Source organism: Peromyscus maniculatus, chromosome 14 (genome assembly GCF_049852395.1).
Source record: "Peromyscus maniculatus bairdii isolate BWxNUB_F1_BW_parent chromosome 14, HU_Pman_BW_mat_3.1, whole genome shotgun sequence".
NCBI classification, from domain to species: Eukaryota; Metazoa; Chordata; class Mammalia; order Rodentia; family Cricetidae; genus Peromyscus; species Peromyscus maniculatus.
In genome coordinates, this window is record NC_134865.1 from 9,128,142 (window position 1) to 9,153,434 (window position 25,293).

At 36.0% G+C, this 25,293-nt stretch overlaps 1 protein-coding gene across 5 annotated transcripts in view; it reads right to left on the reverse strand.

Moving 5' to 3' along the window:
• The window catches only part of Lrfn5 (leucine rich repeat and fibronectin type III domain containing 5), a 297,900-nt gene that overhangs the window by 182,116 nt on the left and 90,491 nt on the right, over positions 1 to 25,293 (reverse strand). The window contains exon 2 of one of the 5 annotated variants that reach the window (XM_042260572.2): positions 1,662 to 1,716. The exons of the other annotated variants lie outside the window; for them this stretch is intronic. The gene's annotated coding sequence lies outside the window, so the exon portion shown is untranslated. The remainder of the gene's footprint in view (positions 1 to 1,661; positions 1,717 to 25,293) is intronic. 5 annotated transcript variants of the gene reach the window in all.

A 25,293-nucleotide genomic window follows, 5' to 3' on the forward strand; every position in this document is an offset into this window, starting at 1 on the left:
AGAAGAGAGTACAGCCTAAATGGACTTTTATTCATAAATACATCTTTTTTGATGTATCCATTGAAAGAAATGTGTCAAATTAATACAAGAAATGAATAACAAAAGAAACTTAAGAAGAGGGGAGTTTTAGCAACCTTTTGGTTCTTTTGCATGAGTTCTCTGTAAAATTATACTCTTTTAAAATCTAGTAAAACATCAAACAAACACTGTGTTGATAGTCTTAATTTTTTCTGTTCTGTGAAGTGATGAAACCTCCCCATTGATTAATGTGTATATGTTGTGAGACTATATTTCATTAAATAAAAGGGATAATCAGTGAAGAAATGTGTAACTTCTAAAGAGCAAATATTTTTATGTACAATTTAATGAAATGTACAACATGAGCAAGCACAGGTAGAACATAGATTAAATGGTTACAATAATGAGCACTTCTGCTCATTACTGGCTAAAGGACTTGTATCTCTGTTCTCACTAATCTGTGTCAAACAAATCAAAAGACAGGCATTTAACTTGACATTTAATGATATGGTTGGCTAAATTCAATAAGTTTAATGGCTACTTATACCAGTGATATTTTGAATTGTAAGACAGGGAACTCCATACTGTAGAATTATATCCTTCAGACATCTTATTGTTAATCTACTATTTTTCATCCATGCAAGTTCAATAAAAACCGATACAGTATTTGTTCTTTACGGGAAATCAAAAAGGTCATTTTGGGATGGAGGGATTTCTCGGTGGTTAAGGGCACTGGCTGCTTTTCGAGAGAACCTGAGTTAGATTCCCAGCACCCACATGGCACTTTCAAGCCATCTGTAATTTTACTTCCAGAACATCGGGCACGCTCTTCTCACCTCCACAGGCACTATGTATGCCTATAGTGCACCTGACACATCCAGGCAAAATACCCTGATGCATAAAATAATAATAACAATTTTTAAATGTCAGATAACTTCTTCAAAGTGACTGACTTAAGTATTTGTATCTAAATTATTCACAGTGTGGTGAAATTGATTCAGTTTTCTTTCCCATACATGCATCCTAGTATGTCTAAATTTTATTTAACATTGCAAGTGCTAAATGTAACATTTTGTTCCATTGATTTAGAAGAAAAACAATAAGCTGAAAGCAAAAGAGAAGTAACAAAATTTTTATATTCTAAAATAAAGAGAGATGTCATGGAACCAGGATTTAACCAGGAGTTTTGGATGGGAGTGTTTGAAATTTCTATATTGACACTTAGCCTATCACTCTTTCCATGGATGAATGAGTTTTCTGCCTAAAGAAATCAAAAAAGGTCTTTCCCATTGAAGCAATTTATAACTAAAGGGGTTTAAAGAATCTGTTTTCAGACAATGTTCATAGGAAAACTTTATGTATGCAGAACATCAGCCTTAAGAATTGACAAATAATAGACACTAGGTGAAAACCAGTGTAACCATTAAGATAGATTTAATTGTAAAAGAAAACCCAAAAGAAACATGCATAAAATAATAAGAAAAAAATAATTGGGTTATATAACAGGACAAAATGTTCCATATTAACTTCTCAGAGGAGAAGTCCAAGTATCATAAATGTTGTCTCAGATTCACATATCCAAATCTCTTCATAAATCTAGCATTGATTTCACTATCAGACTTTATGCTGGGTTGGGGATTTACCTCAGTGGTGGAGTGCTGGCCTACCAAGCACAAGGCCCTGGGTTCAGCTTCAGCTCTGGGGGGAAAAAAAGAAAGAAAAATAGTTTCTGTCTAAAAAAAATAGATTTAAGATTTTTTGTCCCTCACTATCCTTTCAGTGTTACAATACTGAGGATTCAGAGAGTGCTAAAGACATTTCAATTTAACATTCACACTTTCTTTTATTTCCTAAATATGTCCAAAGCCTGTTGTCAAGACACATTGATCCACAGAAGCCAAGTCTGAGCTTTCCTCAAAGGTACTTTTGCCACTAGAATCCTCAAACACGGTTACACACAATATAAAGGTAAATGAGCATAGAGTGAAAAACGCAATCGCAGTGTCAGGAACTGATAGGTGGTATAGGCATAATTTGCATCCTTGATAATTTATAGGCATTTACACTTTCAGATACTGAAATAGAGTCTTAGGACACAAAGAAAGAGAAAGAAAATGATAAATACCCCCCCCCCATGGGTTTCAGTGTAATACGAAGAGTAAGTTTTAGGAAACACATTGGGTTGATGAAAAAATAATGTAAAGAAGAAAAAACAAAAGAGAAATTGGAAAAAAGCAAAATAATTTCATCATGAAAAGGATTTCACTGAGGCATGTGATATTTTGAGCTTTTAAAAATATTATTGTGTGTTATTTAAATAAAATAATAAGCTTCCTTATGACATTTTATATTTCTATGTAATTATTTTGATCATATTTCCCTCTCATCTTATCCTTCTTCCCACCAATATTTTTATCAATAAAAGAACATCTGAATAATCAACATAGAGATAGAATAAAAGAGGAAAATTAAAATAACACCAAAATGATCTAGCATCCCTCTGATTTCTAACAAATCAGTTCCGAATAACACTGAGTTACATGTTTAGAAGAATCACGAGACTTGAAGGATATCTTACACTTTTTATTTTTACTGCATCACATTATTCAAAATGGAATTTCTTGCCCTTAATAACCTTCTGACACATTAGGAAAAAAAGGATTCTGGAGACACTTCTGGTTCCACAGACCTTTCTCCACTGATAGTTCACACAACACACATAATCCTTGAATTTAGAAGCATGTACCAGAGGGAAATGTACTGTAGTATCACCATTCTTATCATTGGGTAAATAAATAAATAAATAAAATACCAGTACAGTTTATAAATAAGAAAATAATACATCTGTCCTGTTTAGATTAAATTCTAATTTTGGTAACATACCAATAATTCAGTGAGGCAAAGCAGTGAGTCTGACCTGAGATGATTATGCATGGAAACATTAGAAGTAATAAATGGCTCATATCGATTAAGTGATGGTGCTTGGATGAGCACTACATGAAAATACAAAATCCTTGCTTTAGAAATACCTACAGGAGTAATACACCAAATGTGGAGAACAGGCTGGTACTGAGAAACAGCAAAGGTAGTACAGCCCTCTGCTGGAGGGATATTTGATGGATTCAGTTTCATTTCTATTCTTTCAATGTCCCTTGGCATTGGCTGTTCTGGTTAAGCTCATAACTGAAGTCCTTGAGGCAAAGGATAATCAAAGATATAAGGATCACAAAAAAAGGGGGGAGGCATCTCAACCTTTGAACAAAAGGAAAATAGGACATTCCAACCCCTCTGTCTTTCCATGTTGTATCCCAATCACATAAAATAACTATGTTTTAGAATTTTGTGCTTTCTGCTTTTTCTCCCCCAAACTTTGTTGGGATATAAATATTATACTAAACTTCACAGAATTTATCCTATTTCTTTTAAATAATATAGGTAGATATACTTGTTCATTTGGTTATAGCTCATTTTCATGGCTATATTCACCTATATAAGTACACTTAACATATTTATTCGTTTGCACATGGATATTTGAGTTTCTAACTTTTATGTTGCACAAATGTAGGCAAATATCTTCATTCATGTTAAGGAATTTCTATGTGACTATTATATTTTGATAACTAAAATCATTGTTATGAGTTATGTACATAAGGATATTTTCAAGGTAATGGCAAGTTGCCTCACAGAGATTCACTACCAAATTAGCTCTCAACAGCTAATATTCTATTCATTCCATTAACTTTATCCATAAGTACTTTGGTTGCTAAATATGGGTAGATTTGGAATGATATCTCAGTTTTTAAAAATCTGTTTGTTTTGAGTTTTTATTTTATTTTGTGTGTTTTAGTGTTCTCTCTCTCTCTCTCTCTCTCTCTCTCTCTCTCTCTCTCTCTCTCTCTCTCTCTCTCTCTCTCTCTCCGTGTGTGTGTGTGTGTGTGTGTGTGTGTGTGTTTGTGTGTGTACGTGCATGCTTGTCTGGTGCTCCTAGAAGTTACAAGAGGACATCAATCATCAATCCCTGTAACTGGATGACTGTAAGCCAAGACTTTGGTGCTGTCTATCATACCAGGATTCTCTGCAGGAACAAGTGCTGAGCTGTCACCTCCTGCCTCTTTGTTTTACTCCTAATTTACCTGATTACCAATATGATTAAATATATCATTGTGAGTTTATTGATGAGTTTTATTTATTACTCTGCCAAATATGTATTTCATCATTTGCAAGATGATTCTGTAGATATTTCTATGTATATGTAAGTTTTGTCAATTATATATGATATATATATGTATATTCAAGTTTATATGAATAAAAACCAATTTATGGGTACTCTTTGCATTTATTAAAACTCTTGGTTCATAACATTAAAAAGCACAAGTGGTGTTACATTGTATTGTATATTCTTATTATTTATTAAGGTATCATTTATATAGTAAAGACTGATTTTTGTTTTGAAATTTTTTTTTTTTTTTTTGGTTTTTCGAGACAGGGTTTCTCTGTGTAGCTTTGCGCCTTTCCTGGAACTCACTTGGTAGCCCAGGCTGGCCTCGAACTCACAGAGATCCACCTGGCTCTGCCTCCCGAGTGCTGGGATTAAAGGCGGGCGCCACCACCGCCCGGCTTTTGTTTTGAAATTTTAAATGATTATTTTTGTACATGTGAACATATAAATATTCCAAAACTAAAACTAATTGGAGACTAGTATAACAATATACATTTACATGTTTTACATGCATCATCAATTGTACAGATTTCTTTTCTTGGTTGGAGTTACTATTGCTATGATGAATATTATAATCAAAATCATGTAGGGGAGGAAAGGGTTTTTTCACTTATACTTGCATATCAGAGTTCATCATTGAAGGAAATCATGTCAGGAATTCAAGCTGTGCAGGCACCTGCTGTTTACTAACTTGCTCCCTTCCCCTGGCTTGCTCATCCTACTTTCTTATAGAACCCAGGACAGTTAGCTCAGGATAAAACTAACGACAATTGTCTGGGCCCTCCTCTATAAATCAATAATTTTAAAATGCTCTAAATGCTTGCCTATAGTCCCTTCTTATGGAGAAATTCACTTAATTGAGCTTCTCCCCTATCTCAGATGACTCTCGCTTATGTCAGTTTGACATGAAACTGTATTTCTCTTTATAAAGATTAAATTTTTTTGTAATTATGTATATGTGTGTGATTCAACATGGGCTCTGAGAACAAAGCAGGTTTTCTAAAGCAGTACACAATTTATATGGCTGAGCCATCTCGGCAGTCCTTTCTATTGATTTCTTTTTTATATATTTATTTTTCCACTTACTGAAAATAGATTTTTTTCTCATAGAATATAGCCTGATTATGGTTTGCCTTCCTCTACTCCTCCCAGTTCCTCCCTACTTCCCTCCCTATCTGGATCTATATCCTTCCTGCATCTCATTAGAAAACAAATAGGCACCCAAGAGATAATAATATAATATAATATAATATAATATAATATAATATAATATAATATAATATAATATAATATAATATAATATAATATAATATAATAATACAATATAATATAAAAATAAAACATACACTAACACATTGGAATAGGGCAAAACAAATAAACAGAAGGAAAACAGCCCAAGGAAAGGCACAATAATCAGATACAGATTCAGAGACCTACTCATTTGCATTCTCAGAAATCCCATAAAAACACAAAACTGAAAGCTACAATATATACTCAAAAAACCTGTAGGTTAAGGGAATGGGGATAATAAATAAATAGACAAATAGAAATAAAATCATAGCTAAATTAAAAATTAAAAATTTAAAATATATATTTAAAAGCCCTGACATGACATTATGAGACAAATAACCTCTAAAGATACTGTTGAATTTGTTTTCTTTTGGCCATCTACTTCCTACAGATTTCCTAATACTTCACTTCTCCTCATTGCTCAGCAAAGACACCTCAACCTTACAGAAATTTCATGTGTTGGATATTCATATGAAGACTCTTTATCCTCTTTTGATGGACTTTCCTTCAACTATATCAATGCAGTACACACAGGGCTTGTTTTTGCAGTTATACTTTCCATTTGTCATGCTCTTTTGCCTATTTTTAATGATGTAATAACTCTATTTAGGTATTACAATTTGGTGTTCTCATAGTTGTACAAATTATGAAATTATTAGTTCAATCTATAATAATAAATACATCTCTGACTCATTTATCCTCCTGCCTCTTTTATTATTTATTTATCTTTTTAGAGGCGAAAATATTTTAACCTAAAACACAAGGACACAGAGTAAAATGATAGTTTGTATGTGAGATAAAAAGCAAATTGTAAATAGCTCAAATAACTTTTTATAAAATGTGTTATATAAGACGTGGTAACCACACCCACTCCATTGCAAAAGTTACATTTTGATAGGAGTCATTTGATAGCATATTACTAGAAGCTTTGCTCAGGTTTTATATATTTATGGGTATTTAGTGATCTTTTTATCTTCTTATTTTAATTGTGTAGCTGTCAAATTTCATAGCAGAATCTATTACATTTTTTTTTTGTAATAGCATTTAACTTACAGACCAACTTTAGAAGTTATCCAGAAACAAATCCAATGTAAATTTTAAAACATTTTTCTTGGAGAAACCTATACTACTTGTTAGGAATTTTAAATGTCTTGTAGGACAGTAGGTAATGTGTGAAAAAGAACATATAACCGATTATACATAATACTGTTTGGATTTATTAGAGCAAAACAGTCCCTTGTGTCTGTCAAACTGTCTTGTATAGGTCTTATTTTTACTTCATTTTGTAGAATTTCTTTATCGCTTCTTTAATTTGTCAATTATTTTTCCATATTGTTATTTTTTAACTATAGGAAACATTTTATTTAATTTTACAGATTACAGTCCATCACTGAAAGCATTCAAGGCAAGAACTGAAGCAGGAATTAGAGGCAGAAAACACTAAGGAACTCCACTTGCTATTGTGCTCTTTGCCAATGCTCTTTTAGCTTTCTTTTTTTCTTTTCTTTTCTTTCCTTCTCTTTTTTTTATTTTTTATTTTTATTGATTCTTCCTGGAGTCACTGGTCTGGCTCCAGGAGTCTAGTTTCTGTTATACCATCTATAATGGCCTCTGAATGGGGTTCGTCTTGGATGTCCTGTTGTTGTCCTGTGTCATGGAGATCCTGCTTTTTTGGATCTATAGGTTCCTCCCCTTCTCATGCTCCAACAGCTCATAGATTCAGTGGATGTTAGGGTAGGCCAACTCACAGCCCCTGTTCTGGGCTGGGTGGTAGCTGATTTGCTTAGCTTGACAGATTTCCCTCATCTTCATTGTTCAAATGAGCTCTCCAGCATTGCGTAGGCTAATTCATCCAATGCCTCCTGCAACAAGGAGCAGGACTGGTTCTCATGCTCCTGGGCCTTCAGATTCGAGTCCCCCTCACTCATCGACAGGACCAGCTCTACTGTTTTCTCCAGGCAAGATGTAGGGCTATCTCTCCTAACTGCTGTAGGGGGCTGATAGGGAATGTTATTTTAAGGTGTGTTACTTTTGTTTGTGTTGCATTTGTTTAACTCTGTGAAACTGTGTCACTGTGCCTGTGTAAAACACCTGATGATCTAATAAAGAACTGAATGGCCAATAGCAAGACAGGAGAAAGGACAGGCAGGGTTGGCAGGAAGAGAGAATATATAGAAGGAGAAATATGGGAGGGAAAAAAGAAGTTTTCAGAGAAGGAGGACTCCAGGGACCAGCCACCCAGCTACACAGCAAGGCAGAAGCCACAGATAAGAGTAAGAATAATATAAGACAAGGGGAAAAAACCAATAGGCAAAAGGAAAACGGGATAAGTAAAGTTAAGAAAAGCTGGTAAGAAGCACGCCAAGCTAAGGCCGAGCATTTACATTTAAAAATAAGCCTCCCTGTGTGATTTATTTGGGAGCTGGTTGGCGGGCCCACGAAAAAGCCAAAACCAACAACAAGGGGAATAAATTATAGAAGGGGTTGGCTCTCCTGCTCTCACACACCCAGGCAGGCTCACCCATGTCCCTGACTCCAGTGTGCTTCCCAGGTGAAGTGCACTGCTATCCTGAGGGGAGGGCCACCTTTCCCAAGTGCGGGGTCAAGACAGCCCTCCTCTGAGGGGTAACACCAACTTGCCTGCTGCAATATCCAGCAAGGAACAAGACCAGCCATCCCAGGGCCAGAGAAGGACAGGGCTGGCTCAGCACAGCATGGTTCCAATGATCCCAAAGCAAACACCAACCATGGACATCACCACAGATCCCAGCTACAGCAAGACCATAGACTCAGACATGGGCCTCAGCAGAAGCTGTGGGGTACGGGGAGGGGCAGATGCCACCATGGCCCTGTGTCAGAATAGACCCCTAAGATCAGCATGACATCAGCAGTAGCATGGCCCTCGGGTGTCAACATGGTCCCAGGGGGCAGACCAGACCCGAGGCATCCACAGAACCCTACCTGGCAACTGGAGCCATGGATACCACCCCACCCTAAATCTACTTTTAAAGAACTCTGTGCGACAATATAATTTCATTAAATGCTACTTGCTTCTTTCTTAATCTATGGGAATATTTTTCAGTCACCTACACCTCATCTTCTTTTAATTCCCATTTGTATAAACACTGGTTTCATATCCTCCAGCATCATCTGAGTGTGCTGAGCCTTATTCTGTTCTCTGTGGCTTCCCTTTAATCTTATAAAATTCATGATGTTGGTTTTGTTTGTTTGTTTAAAAAGTTTTCTCATAATATATTATGGTCATGTTTCCCATGCAACTCATTCCAGATCCTCCCCACCTCCCTTCTCCAGCTTCATGTTTTTTTCTCTCCCCTCCTGCTTTCTCAAAAAAAAAAAAAAAAAAAATCAAGACAAATAAATAAAAAACAATAAGACAAAATACCAAAACAAAACAAATTGAAACAATAACCTTGCAATAAAACCGAGTCCATTTATGCTCTCTTTTTAAAAGCTGTGTTTTCTAATATATACCAATGAGTTTATTTAAATACAGGCATTTAATTTTACACTTGGGGGAATTATTTGAGTAATTAATGAAGTTTAAAAAATATGGATATGTGGGGGTATCTTTGTGGATTTCTGTGGGCCTCTTTAGCTCTTTGTTTCTTCCTTTTCTCATGTGGTCTTCATTTACCATGGTCTCCTATTCCTTGTTCTCCCTCTCTTTTCTTGATCCAGCTAGGATCTCCTGCTCTCTTTCCCTCGACCCTTGCCCTTCATTGCTCCTACTCATGTCCAGGCTGTTCATGTAGATCTCATCCATCAATCCCAGTCCTTGGGGGAGACCTTAATCTGGAAAAGGTGGGAATGGGGGGTGGGCTGGGGGGAAGGGGAGGGGGGCAGGAAGGGAGAGAACAAGGGAATCTGTGGCTATTATGTAGAACTGAATAGTATTGTAAAATAAAAAAAAAATAAAGGGAAAAAAAAAGAAATAAAATGCTGTGGGATGTTAATGTATGTCCTGTGGGAGCCCTTCTTGGGTTCCTTGTGGCGTTACCCAGCAGGTTTGCATAGAGGATGATTAGGACCATGGGCCTGAGTGCAGGTGTCTGAGATGGTCTGCACTTGGCTGTACTGGGGGATGGTCTGTATGTCAAGTTGCTTTGATTGGTCAATAAATAAAACCTGATTGGTCGTGGCTGGGCAGGAAGTGTAGGCGGGACTAACAGGGAGGAGAAATAAAAGAACAGGAAGGCAGAAGGAGACGCTGCCAGCCACTGCCAGGACAAGCAGCATGTGAAGATGCTGGTAAGCCATGAGCCGCGTGGCAAGGTATAGATTTGTAGAAATGCGTCACTTTAAGATATAGGAACAGTTAACAGGAGGCCTGCCACGGCCATACAGTTTGTAAGCAAAATAAGTCTCTGTGTTTGCTTGGTTGGGTCTGAGCGGCTGAGGGACTGGCGGGTGACAGAGATTTGTCCTGACTGTGGGCAAGGCAGGAAAACTCTAGCTACAATAAAACACTTTACTATCCCCCCCCAAAAAAATATGGATATGTGATTGCTTCTTGTAGTTAGCTTTAAGGAGTACAAACAGGGGGCTAAATAAAAATGTGATTTAAACCTGTGACTGTGTCAGCCACTAATATGATAAATTCAGGTCACAAAACTACACTATATGATGATCAGCTTGTGATTTTATTTTCAGTTGTCAGGAGGTAGACGATACATTGACAGATATATAGTAGATGGCAGATAGGTAAAGAAAGGGACATGTAGGACCCCTACACCAAGTTCAAATACAGTGTGTTGTTTATTCCTCCCTCCATGTAGAGCATTTTTCCCACTTATTTCCTTCATTAAGCATGCTGATATCCAGTCCTTGGCTTTCCACCAGAGAACAATGCTGATCCAAATCTGTTGAGTCTGGTCTAAATTAGCTGCTAAATCTATATAAGTCTGCAAGAAGCAAAGTCAACAACCTTACAAAATAAAAAGAATGAAAACTTATGAGTGGATCAATATAAGACAAACAAGACTACCTCTCCCAAGAATTTATTTCAAGGCATAAACAGGTAATAAGGAAATGTTCATAGGTTGAACTACGTTTAATTAACAGTAATTTATTGCAATTTATAAAAATCACTTGGGTCTTTTTTAAAATTTTTTAGTTCTTGTGACAATGTCTCTCTGTTTAATCCTAGCTATCCTGGAACTTTCTCTGTAGACCAGGCTGGCTTCAAACTCAGAGATTCACCTGCCTCTTCCCATGAGTGCTGGGATTAAAGGCATGCACCACTACACCAGGTCATTTGGATCTTAAATAGAAGAATACTGTCAGGAATAGAATGTTAATGAAGCAACTGTGGAAATTTGAACACACATTAGGTTTTTGTTGTTATATGTAGAAAATAATGTCAGGGATGCTTAGTGACATTAGTATTGTGAATATCTTAAAACAAGAAGTCTACAGAAAGCATGTAGGTACCTCTGCTCAAAGATAAGATATATGAAAGTCTGGAATGTGAAACACACAGAATTTTCTCTTCCAAGAAACAGATGTAGAACCTGTTTGCCACCCAGAAGGCTGGGAGTAGAGGTGGTTAATAGCCAGATGACTTTTGTGTGATATGTACTGCCAGGGTACAAGTCCTGGACCCGCTTATCTTGAGCCTGTTTGTCTCAATCTATAGTGCTATCTTCTCCGATGCCCTTATCATGAGCATCATTTGCCTTTAGCCTGCTTCCTTAGTTAATCTATAGAACATATCTTTATGAAAGATTTCACTTGTACCTTGAAGAATTTCAATGTAATGGTGTTTAAGCTTTGTTGTGCATATGAAATTGATTAAATTAGAACTAGGAAACTGTTCCCCCAAATTGCGCTCTGCTTAGACACACTTCAAATAAACTACCCAGTGTTAATCTTTAAAAGTCTGAACAGTACTGGCTGCTGAGTCCTTTTGAACAGAACTTCCATCTTTCATCCCCTGAATCAAGACTCTTCTGACTGAGGTATGAGCAGAAACACTTACAGAAGTCCTTAATCTTCATTAATGTAGGTTCAAATATTTACAGGTGGCATAACAGGATGTTGCAACTTAATTATTAATTATGTGTACAATGAGAACAAGTGATGAATTAATGAGATGAACTATTTGGCAGTAATTGTTGGAGACAGCTAACATGTTACTTGGAGAATTATTAACCTGTTTTTAATTTATATTTGGTATTTCTTGAAGTAAAAAAAAATGCTGATAATACAATATTATGTGTTCCCTAGTAGAGTTTTTTTTAAGTGACCTCATGAAGTATGAAAAAAGATAAAAATTTGAATGCTTCACTATATATATTCACACTAAATTGTCAGCAATTTGGGGCAGCGGTCAATGATTTGAGTGCTTTGTTAATTTTGTCATTTATATTGGCACTGATATACTATATCTTTCTCAAAAGTTAATACACATAAACATGCAGATATTTAAGCACTAGCGAGTATTTGACTGTCAGGGACATGGACAGAATCTCTAGTTCGTGGAAAAATACAGACCCCTGATAAGACAGGGAACTAGATCATCTTATGGTCAGGTTGCCTAGCAACAGGACATTGAGTCAGAGCCCTCGACCTTGTCACCCTGTAAACATCCTACACAAACATCCTGTTAGCTTGCCCTACCCTATGAAGATAACAGCTTCCTGTTGCCCCTACCCTGCAGGAACTATATAAACCCTCCTGGAGAAAAATAAAGTTGCACCTTGATCAGAATCTTGTCTTGGTGTATTCATTTGTCTCCTGTCCCTATCATTCCATCCTTAGGGTTTGAAGCCATTGAAGCCCTGCAGGCAAGGGCATTTGACTTTTAATATCTGTGAATTTTGGCATACTAATTAATTATTTCTTTAGGGTTTTTGTAGCCATGCTATCCCTGACAAAGCCATCTAACTTAACTTTAGCTATAAAGGAGTCAGAGTGTTTACTCTACCTTCATCCATATTTTATTATTTCTCTTTTTGTAATATTTTTTCATTGTATGTGTTTGTGCGTGCATGTGCTCATGTGTGTTTGTGTGTGTGTGTGTGTAGATCAGAGGATAATTCATGGGAGTCTGTTCTATCTTTCCAATTCTGTGGTTCTAGGCATCAAATTCAAGTAGGTTTGATGCCAAGGAACTTTACCTGTGAGCCATCATGCCAGCCCCAGATCTCTTTTGCAATAACAAAATATTATACTATTGAGAATTTTTTTTTAACAAAGCTGAACCTAGTTCAAAATAACTAGTAGAAAAACATATAAAAGTCAACTAACAGCCAAAAATATGAATGAAGTAGTTATTCCAGCTAAGTTTAAAACTATGCTCTGTGTAGAGTGTATCATAGAGAATGATAGAAACTTAAAGGAGCAATTCAAAGATGGGATAGAGATGACAAGAAATATTTTCCCTAACTAGTATGCATTTCATAGACATTTTATCAAATATACTGACAGTATTAAGGAATCTCTGACCCAATTTCTGACTCTCTCCTGACAATCTATCTCACTGAAAAGACCAAACCAATAATGTATTTGAGGATTTTAGTGTAATGTACATTGTGTGCTGTTACTGTTAAAAAGCAAACAAATGTTGTGTTTTGTCAAGGAAAAATGGTTGGATAAATTATTTTCATATTTACTACAAAGGCATGCTTAAAAGAAATGGGATCATTATGAGTATAAATGTGGAAAAGTAAGAAACAACAACCTACAACTGTAAAAGAGGGGTATGGATGTATTTGGTGGACAGAGAAAATCATGTGATATTATATATGACAAGTATGCATAATATCACAGGAAGGATTATATACATATTTGCATATTGCCTGGGTTAAAGATAACATTTAATGTAGAGAGAGAAGAGTTAAACCAGGAAGAATAATGAGGGAAAATGTGTTATTCAACTACAAAAGGGCTTACTCAACCTTGTGGATCCTTCATTATCATTTCTGCTCATATTTGTTTGTGTATGCTCACATATGTGTGATTATGTATCATGTAAAAATATTCATAAAAAATTCATAAATTTATGATATAAAATATTGCACATTATTTCATGCTTTGTTCTCAGTGATGATCTACAACACTTTGTTTCCTAAGCTATTGAGAACAATGACCTTAGTTACATCAAGAATCTTTGTAACAGATGTTGAGTCCTGGCACCTATAATGACGTTAATATTTATGAAGCATTAGTATCTTTGCAGTTCCCAACAAAACAACAAAGACCACAGCTGTTGCTTAGAGCGTTGTAGCATGCTGTTTTTGTTTTAAATTTTTATTTTCTTGCATTTTTATCAAATAGACTTTGAGGCTCATTTATATTAGTTATAAACAAACTGTTATATTAGTTATTAGCTGATTCATAAGAATGAGTATTATTTTCTCTCTTTGAAAGGTATACATTTTAGTATTTAAATGCTCCTAGAAAGGAGTAAATTAGTCAAGCCCCATAATAACTTAAAATTAATGGATGATATAGACAGCTGACTGACCTATATGAATTGTTTCAACAAGATGTATATCTTTTTTGTTAGAATTTTTATTTAATTTTATTGATTATTATATATGTGTGCATGTGTGTGCACATGCTACAGTGCATGTGGAGCCAGAAATCAACTTTTTTAAAAAATTTATAATTAATTTAATTTTACATATCAGCCATGGATTCCCCTGTCCTCTCTCCTCCCACCCATCCCCTGCCCTCCCCCCAACCCATCCCCCATTCCCACCTCCTCCAAGGCAAGGACTCCCCTGGGGATTCAGCTTAGCCTGGTAGATTCAGTTGAGGCAGGTGATAGAACCCTCATCCAATGACTGATGGAAGCAGATGTAGAGATCCATGGCCAGGCCCCAGGTGGAGCTCCAGGAGTCCAATTGGCAAGAGAGAGGAGGGATTATATGAGCAAGAGATATTGAGACCATGATTGGAAAAAGCACAGGGACAAATAGCCAAACTAGTGGAAACACATGAGCTATGAACCAATAGCTGAGGAGCCCCCATGGAACTGGATCAGGCCCTCTGGATAAGTGAGACAGTTGATTAGCTTGAACTATTTAGGAGGCCCCCAGGCAGTAGGACCGGGACCTGCCCTTAGTGCATGAGCTGAGTTTTTGGAACCTAGGGACACTTTGCTCAGCCTAGGTGAAGGGAGGAGGGGATTGATAAATAAAATGTGATACATATACACAATGGAGCACTACTCAGCAGAGATAAACAATGACATCATGAGGTTTACAGGCAAATGGATGGATCTAGAAAAAATCATCCTGAGTGAGGTAACCCAGACTCAGAAAGACAAACATGGTATGTACTCACTCATAGGTGGATACTAGATGTAAAGCAAAGGATGACTAGACTGATACTCACAACTCCAGGGAGGATACCTAGTAAAGAAGACCCTAAGAAGACACAGGGATCACCCAAGGACAGAGAAATGGTTCATATCTACATGAGAAAACTGGACTTGAGCAGGGGTAATGAAGGGCAAGGGTCAGGGGAAAGAGATCTTAGGGGAGCAGGAGAGCCCAGCTGGATTAAGAACAGAGAGGGAGAACAAGGAAAGAGATACCATGATAAATGATGACCCCATAGGGATAGGAAGTGGCAAAGTGCTAGAGAGGTCCCCAGAAATCCACAAAGATACCTCCACAATAGACTACTGGCAATGGTCAAGAGAAAGCCCGAACTGACCTACTCTGGTGATCGGATGGCTGAACACCCTAACTGTCGTGAAAGATGTATATCTTATTTGTCTTTCATTATTTAACAGCATTTACATCATGAGAAGACAGATTTTGAAAACTTAATTTCTTACAGTAAGTTTATTTCAATAGAGATGTGTCACATACTTCAATAATTATAATAGAAAACTTCGTTTTTCCTCATAAACTATTTTAGAGAGGCATTTATTACCTGTTGCATTCATAAACAAGGACTACAACAGGACAAATTCTCTTACATTTGTAAAAGCGCAGATAATAAGTGCCCATAACAACTGGCATGATAGAAGACATTTTGGAAATGGAGATAATACTGAAAATAATTACTGATGTAAGAATAGGTCTGGGAAATGCAGGTGAAACTCTTATTAACACCTAAGTCCAAGCAATATGGCACCAGAAATAAAGAAACGATTTAAGACGATGTGTAATGATAAAAGGAAATTATGTGGCTCTGTGGAAGCTATGAACAAAATAATACAGTTGTGATTACCGATCTCTGAAGATGGCCTCCCCAAGTAGAGAACAACACTGAAAAATTATAGAACCCTCGTCACTTAAATTCAAAGAGACACAAACCAGCTCAGGTTTGAAAAACTCTATCAGGGCCATTTTTTTTTTTAATGCATAGAAATCACGTTGTTGTTTATGCTGCTTTTAAATCTTACCTCACTTTGGGGAGATGCAATGTCTTTTAACCTAAGAAATGAAAGGCCTTATTCAGGGGTAGAAATTTCCCAAAGTGAATAGACCAAGCTATACAACTGTCACATATACATAGAGGGCTTAGGTCAGTCCCATGCAGACTCCCTAGTTGTTGGTTCAGATTCTGTGAGCTCCTATGTGGGTCTCTATATTAACTGTAAAGTAAACACTAACTATGCTATATTCCACAGATCCAGAGAGGTTAGGTAACAAGGAGAGCCCAGGGGGGGCACTTATGGATCGTCCTAGGAAGGAGAAATAGAAGAGATCTCCTCCTGGGTGGACTGCTGGTAGGTGGGGATAGGAACTTCAGGGACCTGGTTGAGGGACCTGGTTCTCTTCTCCACTCGGAGAAGAGAAGAGTACTGAAAGAGATGACTGGAAAAGGGAGATTTTCAGGGTCAGATAAAAACCTGATACAAGGGAAACTCTCACGAATCTACAAGAATGACCCCAGCTAAGTCTTTAAACAATAGTAGATAGCCTGGACTGACCATCTCTTGTGATCAGATTGGTGACTATGACAATTGTCTTCAGAGAGGCTTTATACAGTAACTGATGAAAACAGATGTTTTAATAGTTCTAATAACAAAATGTCTATTATATAGCCTTGCAGTATCAATTATTTAGAAGTCTATTTCCTTTAAAAGATTATTAACATTAAGTGATCATCTAATATGCAACATTTTCTCTGGAAAATGTTCACAATGTTCTAGATAAATATTGACAAATAAGTATTCTCCCAGGGGAAAAATGAAGGGACAAAAATAACTGTGGGTCATTTTAAAGAAGAAAGTAGTGCAGTTGGGAAACTATTAAAAGCATACAAAACAACAACAAATGCCTACTGTCTTACTGTCATGACTGTAAAGGGCATTCTATAGCACAGAAGAGCAATACCCAAGAAGAAAACAGAATACCCACACTAAAATGTCGTGAAGTCATAATACACACTAATATTCCTATACCATATGTCTGAAGAGGTCCCACCTTTCTAGGGGCGATTAAAAAATGACTATCAAATGCTGATAATCAAGCACTTTCTCCTCTAGCAAAGATCTATTTTTGAATGAATGATTGCATAAAATTTGGCATTCTGAGAATGTGGTATACAAATTGGATTCCATCATCGTATATGACTCTGTTATACTACTGGAAGAAACTAACAAAATAATAATGCTTAATGGATAATTCTCTGATGGCACTTAATATAGAGATGTCTGTAGACATGATTAGCAGACTTGGATGGCTACACATGCTATCTTAAAATGGTCCTCACTTTTTGCACCTGGAATTTCATGTATTTCCTTTTGCGGTGTTACCATGAAGTTGATAAGTATCTTCCAACAATATAGCCAAGCCTAGAATTTTCATTTTCTATCATCTCTGTTTCTTTTGGTCACCTATCATCAAAATGACTCATTTTTAATGCTGCTTTTCTCACCATCTGGCTTCATTTTGATATATTAAATGAAACATCGTTTTCTAAGCAACCAGAGTACTTTCCTCATGTCCTCCATGTGTGATGAAATAACACTGACTCCTGACTTCTGATTTTGACAGAGACTAGAAATAATACTTATTCTTGGTCAGTGACTTCCTTTTTAATGAAAAGAGAGCAAGGCTGGGTGTATGAGATAATTTGGAGAGAGGAAAGGGACGGGGAATAATGTAATTAGATAATAATTTTTAAAAATGAAAATAATTTTAAAAAATCTCTTACTAAACATATCCCTGGTGTTTCCCTTGGTAAAATAGAGAAAGCTTGATGTCTCTGAGTTTCAGTGATTTTTAACAGCTTAAGTTATGTTAAGGAAATTTACAAAATTTCACTTACATTCTCATCATTTGCCTAGGTTTTTTTTTTTTTCATTTTCTTTTTTCTGTTACTCTGATAAAATACATGACTAAGAGAAACTTCAGCTTACAAGTTACAGTCCATTACCAGTGCTAACCAAGAGAGAAACTCAATGCAAGAACATGGAGGAAGAAACTGAAGCAGAGACCACAGAGAAATGTTGCTTACGGGCTGACTTTCCATAGCAGGCTGTTTTTGCTTTCTTATAAATCCCAAGACCACCCACCCAGGGCTGGTACAGCCCACAGTAATTATAGATCTTCTGCATGTATCAATCATCAATCAAGAAAATGCCCTACAGCCATGCCCACAAACCAGTTTGCCTGAGGCAAGTCCCCATTTGAGATTCCCTCTTCCCAAGTGACTCTCGTTTGTGTCACGTTGACAATAACTGATTGCGTGCTTATCCAACCATCTGTAAAACTAATATAGTACCATGAGAATAAATCTTACACTTAGCCTAGGCAAGACTGGTCTTCAAGTCTGGTCCCTGCACTAGCTTCTAATTCACCTAACAGTTAGGTCAGACCATCTTCCAGGTACTCCCCTATTTTAAAGTAAGAAGATTATCAAAATTGTTTACTCTGAATAAGTAGTTATCTTAGTTTGAGTTACTATTGCTGTAATGAAACATCATGAGCAAAGCAATTTGAGGAGGAAATGGTTCACTTGGCTTACTCTTCCACATCACTATTTACAACTGAAGGAAGTCAGAACAGGAATTCAAACAGGACAGGAACCTGGAGGCAGGAGCTGATGTAGAGGTCATAGAGGGGGGCTGCTGAGTGGCTTTCTTACTCCACATGGTTTGTTCAATCTACTTTCTTATAGAACCCAGAACCACCAGTGTAGGGATGGTTCCACCCACAATTGTCTAGCAAGGACCTATTTTTGAATAAATGATTATATGAAATTTGGCATTCTGAGCCCTCACATAAATCACTAATTAATAAAATGTCCTTCAGACTTGCTACAGCCAGATCTTATTGAGGCATTTTTCTCACTTGAGGACCTCCTCTCAGATGGCTTCAGCTTGTGTCAAGCTGCCATAAAACTAGCCAGCACAGTCATTTTCTGATGAGTCTTCTTCTAAAAGGCTTACGGTACTTCTGACTCTGATATTCTAAGCCTGACAAACTCTTGAATTAACATTTCCCTCTTATGACTAGGGCACTGTCACTAAAACCCAAGCCTTCTTAATTATGTTATATTAAAAATATGAGGTCTCTCTCCTTATTGCATGGGCTCATGTCCCCACATATTATAGTGGTTACTGCAATGGGCTATCTTCATAACCATAAAATATTTGCAGAAGCATTCCAGGTCCAAATCAAAATTAAAAGCTTAGATTTTATAATTAATGGCTTGTAGCAAATGTATAGTGTTCTGGTATCTTCTTTGTTTTGAGATATTTTCTTTGATGAGAGTCCTTACACTTCCAGAGCTTCCATTTTGCGAAGTTTTCCTAGTAAGTTCACAACAATCACTTGCTTTCTTGATGGCATTACATTTTTGGAGAGTGGTGTAATGTTTAACATGGCAGGATATCTGATCACCTGGAAATTTCTGGACAGGCCAGTGAGAAATTATCTAGCTTAGGTTAGCTCAGAGCCCATTTAAGAGGAATTATTACAAATTGGGTAAACTGAGGTGGGAAGACCCACCCTGAAAATAGTATCCTGAATTGAACCAATAGGAGAAAGCAAGGGGGACATTAGCATTCATCTGTGCCTGCTTCTTGATTGTGGAGGCTATTTGACCAACAATCTTAAGCTCATATTGCCATAACTTCCCCACAATGATGGACAATACCCTCAAACTGTAAGCTAAAATAAACCTGTGACAAACAGTTTAACAGTTAACTCGACATCATCTAGAACCATCTTGGAAAAGAGTCTTGATGAGGTATTGTCTCAATTAGGCTGACTTGTGGGTATGTCCAAGGAGGACTACCTTGATTATCTTAATTGAGTTGGAAAAACCCACCCAATGTGAGTGTCAGCATTTTCTGGGCCAGGTATTGTGGGAGTAGAGAAAATGAGTTAAGTACAAGCATGCATATACATTTATTGCTTTATTTTCCTAATTATGAATTTGACATGACTAGCTCTTTCAAGCTCTTCCTACTGCAACTCCCATGCTGTGATTGATAGTAACTTGAAACTGTGGGCTAAAATAAACTTTTGCCCCCTTAAGTTGTTTTGTAAATGCATTGTATTACAACAGGGAACAACAACAAGATAAAGCCCTTCCTTCTCTAAATTGTTTGTGGTGGGTATTTGTCACAAGTGACTAATAGGTGATTTGGAATCCAACATTCATTTAGCTTTCTATCGTTCATCATCCAGGAACATTTCTAGTGTTATAGGGTCTTGCTAAATCCAACTGTATACCTGTCATTTAAATCACCACCACAGTCAGTATCTTCATGGCTAGCAACAAAAGAGAATCCACCCTTCTTATGCTCCAGCTCCAAATAGCTAACAGATTGGTAATTCTTGGCAAACAATTACTCATCTACAAATTATCACATTGTACTCTATTGAATTAATTTTCATTGGGATGCCACTATTCTATGATATTTCAATTAAATTCTTCTTTCCCAATCCTCAAAACAGAAATTCATTCTCACACTACTTGATTAGTTCATAAATTTAGTTAGTTAGTTAGTTGTTAGTTAGTTAGTTAGTTAGATAGTTAGGGTTTTTTGAGATGGGTGTTCTCTGTGTAGCTTTGGAGCCTATTCTGGAACTTGCTCTATAGTCCAGGCTGGGCTCAAAATCACAGAGATCTACTGCCTCTGTGTCTGCCTCCCGAGTGCTGGGATTAAAGGTATGTGCCACCAATGCCCAGCTCATGAATTTATTTGCATGCCTTTTTCATATTGTCTTTCAAAAATTTATACTATCTCTAATAGCCACATGATAGACTATCATGGCATCTTCTTATTTATGAAATATTTTCTATTTCAAGGTATTTATGAGAGTATTGACCTATGCCAGTCACCAATGGCTCATATGAGTGGCTTGTAACTAGCTACCACAGTTCATGTCCCATTTACAAATTTTAAGATTTTATTGCCCCCCCCTACAAGATGTACAAAACATTTCATCTACCTCTTAACATTCATCAAAAACTTCAAAGTTAATGCATGATAATTCAGTCAACTCATTGTTCTCTGACTGTATATCATTTGTCTATCATAGATGGTCCATGAAAATCTTCATGCAATTTTTACTGATTTCTCATAATTATTTTATTGGTAAGTATTAACAGTAGTCACCAGTCCATTTGTCAAACTATCATCTGCTTTCCCACCAGATTTAAGTGCATAGCTAAAGAGGGCATCGATAATTCGCCCAGAGTAAAATTCTACTTGTAGCAAACACAGCAGCAGTTTCTTAACATAGAGCCTTACATTCAACAGTCTCATTTATTTTATACATATACTCACGTTAATTTCCATAACACCCTATGGGGAGAGGGCATGCAATATTTACCAGTTGTCTAAGAAAGTATTTGGTGAAGCAGTACCCATGCTCCTTACCGCCTCGATCTCTCGTTATCTGTTATTCTCCTGTTTCTCATTCTAGAGGCATCTCCTCACTGTCCTAATGAGCAATATTTCCACAATATTTCCTTTCAGACTTTTAGGGCCCTTGAAATAGGACAAAGTAGTTATTTTCTCCTTTCTTTCAATTTTGCATCTTATCACATTTATTTCGGCACTCTAATTCCCTTTCATATTCATTCCATTATATCTCATGTCATTTCCAGATGGAATCTGGGGCTGCCTCCATTGCCTTGTTCCTGCTGACACTCCTCTATGAAGTATTAGTTTCACACAAACAGATAAATCAATGCAGTTGTGAAGCATGTGGAGTTTATGTGTATAACTGAAGTCAGCTGAAGTTAAGTGCTCTGCTGGCTCTGACACTTCCTGAGTTCATAGGCTCTACTGATTTTAAAAAATAAATAAAAACAAAGACTAAAAAACTACCAACCAAACAACAACAAAACACAATTTCTTCTTACTATTATAAGCCTTGGTTTCCTGTGATCAAAGTTTTTCTCTAGAACTTGTCCTTTACAATTTTTCCATGTGTTTTCATTCTTAGGGTTTATCACATGCAATGGTTTTCTAACATTCTTTCTTGATGGACAGTTAGGGTAAAAATTAAGAAAGTTGCTTGAAGAGGTAAGTGCCAGCAAGACACTAGGTCTACTTGTATCATAACACTTTCTGCTCTAAGTATGGGTCCAATTCACAACTGCATTTCATCCCAAAGTCACTACCTGAGCAGTAGAATCATGGGGCCTACCTTAGCAACCTGTACAGCCTAGACAGAATATTTGAAGGCTTGAAAGGTTTGGTACATTAAGGTTTGGAAAGCATTGGTCTGATTCTAATATTTCTATGGACAAATGAAAACTATAGATACATTTTTTCTGTAGATCTATGATCTACTTTTTCTTCCTTTACCTTTTCCCAAATTAGGCTCAGTATATAATGAATAAATATATTGGGTTTCTAATTATATTTAAATATAATTAGATTTCTATATAAACCAACTCTGACAGATCTTTTCATTTCTGATATATTTATTTATTAGATATTGCCTAATTTATTTTTCTTTTCTTTTTTATTTCCTCCTTTGCCTCCTTCATTTAGTTTGTTTTGTCCTTCTTTTTCCCTTCTTTCTCACCTTCCTTCCTCCTTTTCATCCTTCTTTCTTTCATTTTATGTTCTTGACTAAGACTGTCTCATTATGTAGCTCCAGCTGGCTACCAGCTTCTAACCTTCCTAATTCAGTTTCCAACATCTGAGATTGTAGGTATGCACACTCCATGCTTTCAGTTTCTTAACAACTATAGTCAGCAAGTTTTCTTAGTACTCGTCCACACATTAAGCCTACATAGACAATTACCACCTATCCATTGTGTGTTGCTAATTATCTCCTAATTTACAAATTGTAGCTACCAAACAGAGAATTTTAAAACTAGAATGAGTTCAGGCACCATTGAACTCAATTCTCCTCACTGTGCCTGCACATGGAATGCTTTTAATGCATATTTTCAGTATATACTTTTTAAAGATACAAAGATAAAAACCAGTTTCACAAGGAATCAAAATTTATTTCTCAGTATCAGAACAAAGTTTAAAAATGGTCAATGAGGCCCACTCCACACATATTCTCTTGTTTTAATTTAGTGTTGTCCTTATCTAACTCACCCCCAACATGTGCCATTGGCTCTGGATCTCACCATTGGACTGCACAAAAGAAGCATCTAGGGAGCTCTAAACATGAAGATGCCCGAGCTTCTAACTTACAGGCTCCAATTTGTTTAGGGTATGGCACTAAATTCTAAAGGCCCCCAGAAGGCATTAAGCCAGTGACGCTAAGAATCACAGCTCTGTGCAATGTTCAAATTTATTGTGCAGAAGAAAGCTCAGATTTTCCTAAAGATTAAATTAAATGTAGTATATCAGGAATACTATAAATTTGCAAATTTCTCAATAACAGCTTCTCACCTTAGAAACCTCTTAAGAAAACAAAATGTTCTCTAGATCTCTTAATGAGCAAGAAACAGAAAATTTGAAAATAATGGGTAGAAACTGAGGAAGGAGGACGTGAAAGAACATTGTATAAATTTGAGCTAAACAGAATGCATTTTGAAATTTCGCACAGCGGGGTGTAAAATGTCATTACTAATTGCACATGTCGGAATTAAGTATATTTTATAGTGTTGAGGTGGCACATTCCATTGCTGTCTGTTAGGTCCATTTGTTTTATATTATCTCAAGAGCTTTTGTGTTTATTTTTTGTCTAGTGACCTGTTTATTAGTGAGAATCTGGTAGTGAGGTCACCTTCTGTGTTGGGGTTGATAAGTAAACTTAGATTTAATAGCATTTCTTTTATGAAATTAGAAACCCTTATGTTTGGTATTAATGTTTAGAATTCTTATATCCTTTTTGATTTTTCTTTTAATGAGTACATATGTCCTTACCTATCTCTTCTGATTAGTTTAGTTTTGAAGTCAATTTTGTCAGATGTTAAAATAGTTACATCTGCTTGCTTCATGGTTCCATTTCTTGGAATATTATTTAACATACTTTTTCCCTAAGGTGGTATCTGCCGTTGATGGTGAAGCATGTTTCTTGGGGGTGGCAGATGCTGCTTTGCTTTGTTTTGTTTTTAAATCTAATCTGTTACTCTGTGTCTTTTTTTTGGGGGGGGTGCATAAGATCACTAGTCTTGAGAATTATTATTAAAGAGTGATTATTAATTCCTGGTATTTTGTGGTTGTGGTGTTGTTTCTTAGACATATTTTGTTTAAATGTTCTGTTTAACTGTTAGTTACTTTTTGTACCCTTTTGGATGTAGTTGGCCTTCTCTTCAGACTAAGGTTTTCCTTCTGGTGTCTTCTACAGAGATAAATCAGAGAAAACATAATTTACCCAAATTTGTTTTTGTCATGAAATACTTTTCTTTCTCCTTCAATTATGAATGTGGGTTTAACTGGGTATTTGAAAGATATTTTAGTAGTAATAAATGTCAACTTCAGGAGAAAAACAGAAATGTCCCTAACAAAGAAATTATAGGAGGTAAAATTATTACTATGATTTGATACATCTGTACTATGTACACATTTCATTTACAAGTTGAAAACAACAGGACATTTACATAATTTATGCCAGTATTATGTTAATCAAATTTAGAAAAAAGCAACTGATATGAAATAAAAAAAGTACAAATGATTTTTAAATATCAAGTAAGTGAATGGGTATCTATCACTTAGTTTATTCACTTTGTACTATATTCATATTTCAAAATTAGGTACTACTCTATAAATTTGATACAATTATGATAGGTCAGTTAAACAATAGAAACTTTAGAACTTATTTTGCTATATTAATAAGGTAAGATAAGATAAATTCAAGAGCTACAGAGTAGAACTTAGTAAAGTCATTTATCAGACATGATATGACTTCACAGCAAATGAAATAATATTATATATGTATGTATAATGTATATATATTCATTCATATAAATAACACAGCATATACTATAACCTAACATGAAACTATACAGAAACACTGAACACATCCTCTGAAAGACATAAAACAAAACAAAAATTTCAGTTCTTTCTGCTCATCATCAAAGCTCTAATGGAAGTCTGAACAATAGCAATGTGGCAAGATACAAACATACTTACAAATGATCAGGAAATAATCAAAAGTTATGATTCTCACAAGACAAGATAATGACTTAAAATTATACAGCCTACTGAAGAAAAATAGTCACAGAATAAAAGGGTAACACCTCAAATCAACAGCATTTCTTTATGCTTCCAGCAACAAAGACAAGGTGAAGGGTAAGTACATAATTTCAATGACATAAAAGATAAGAAAATTAAATTAGTAGGAGGAAACCTACTAATATAACTGTGAAATAATTATACTCAAAAGTTAGAAATATTGTTC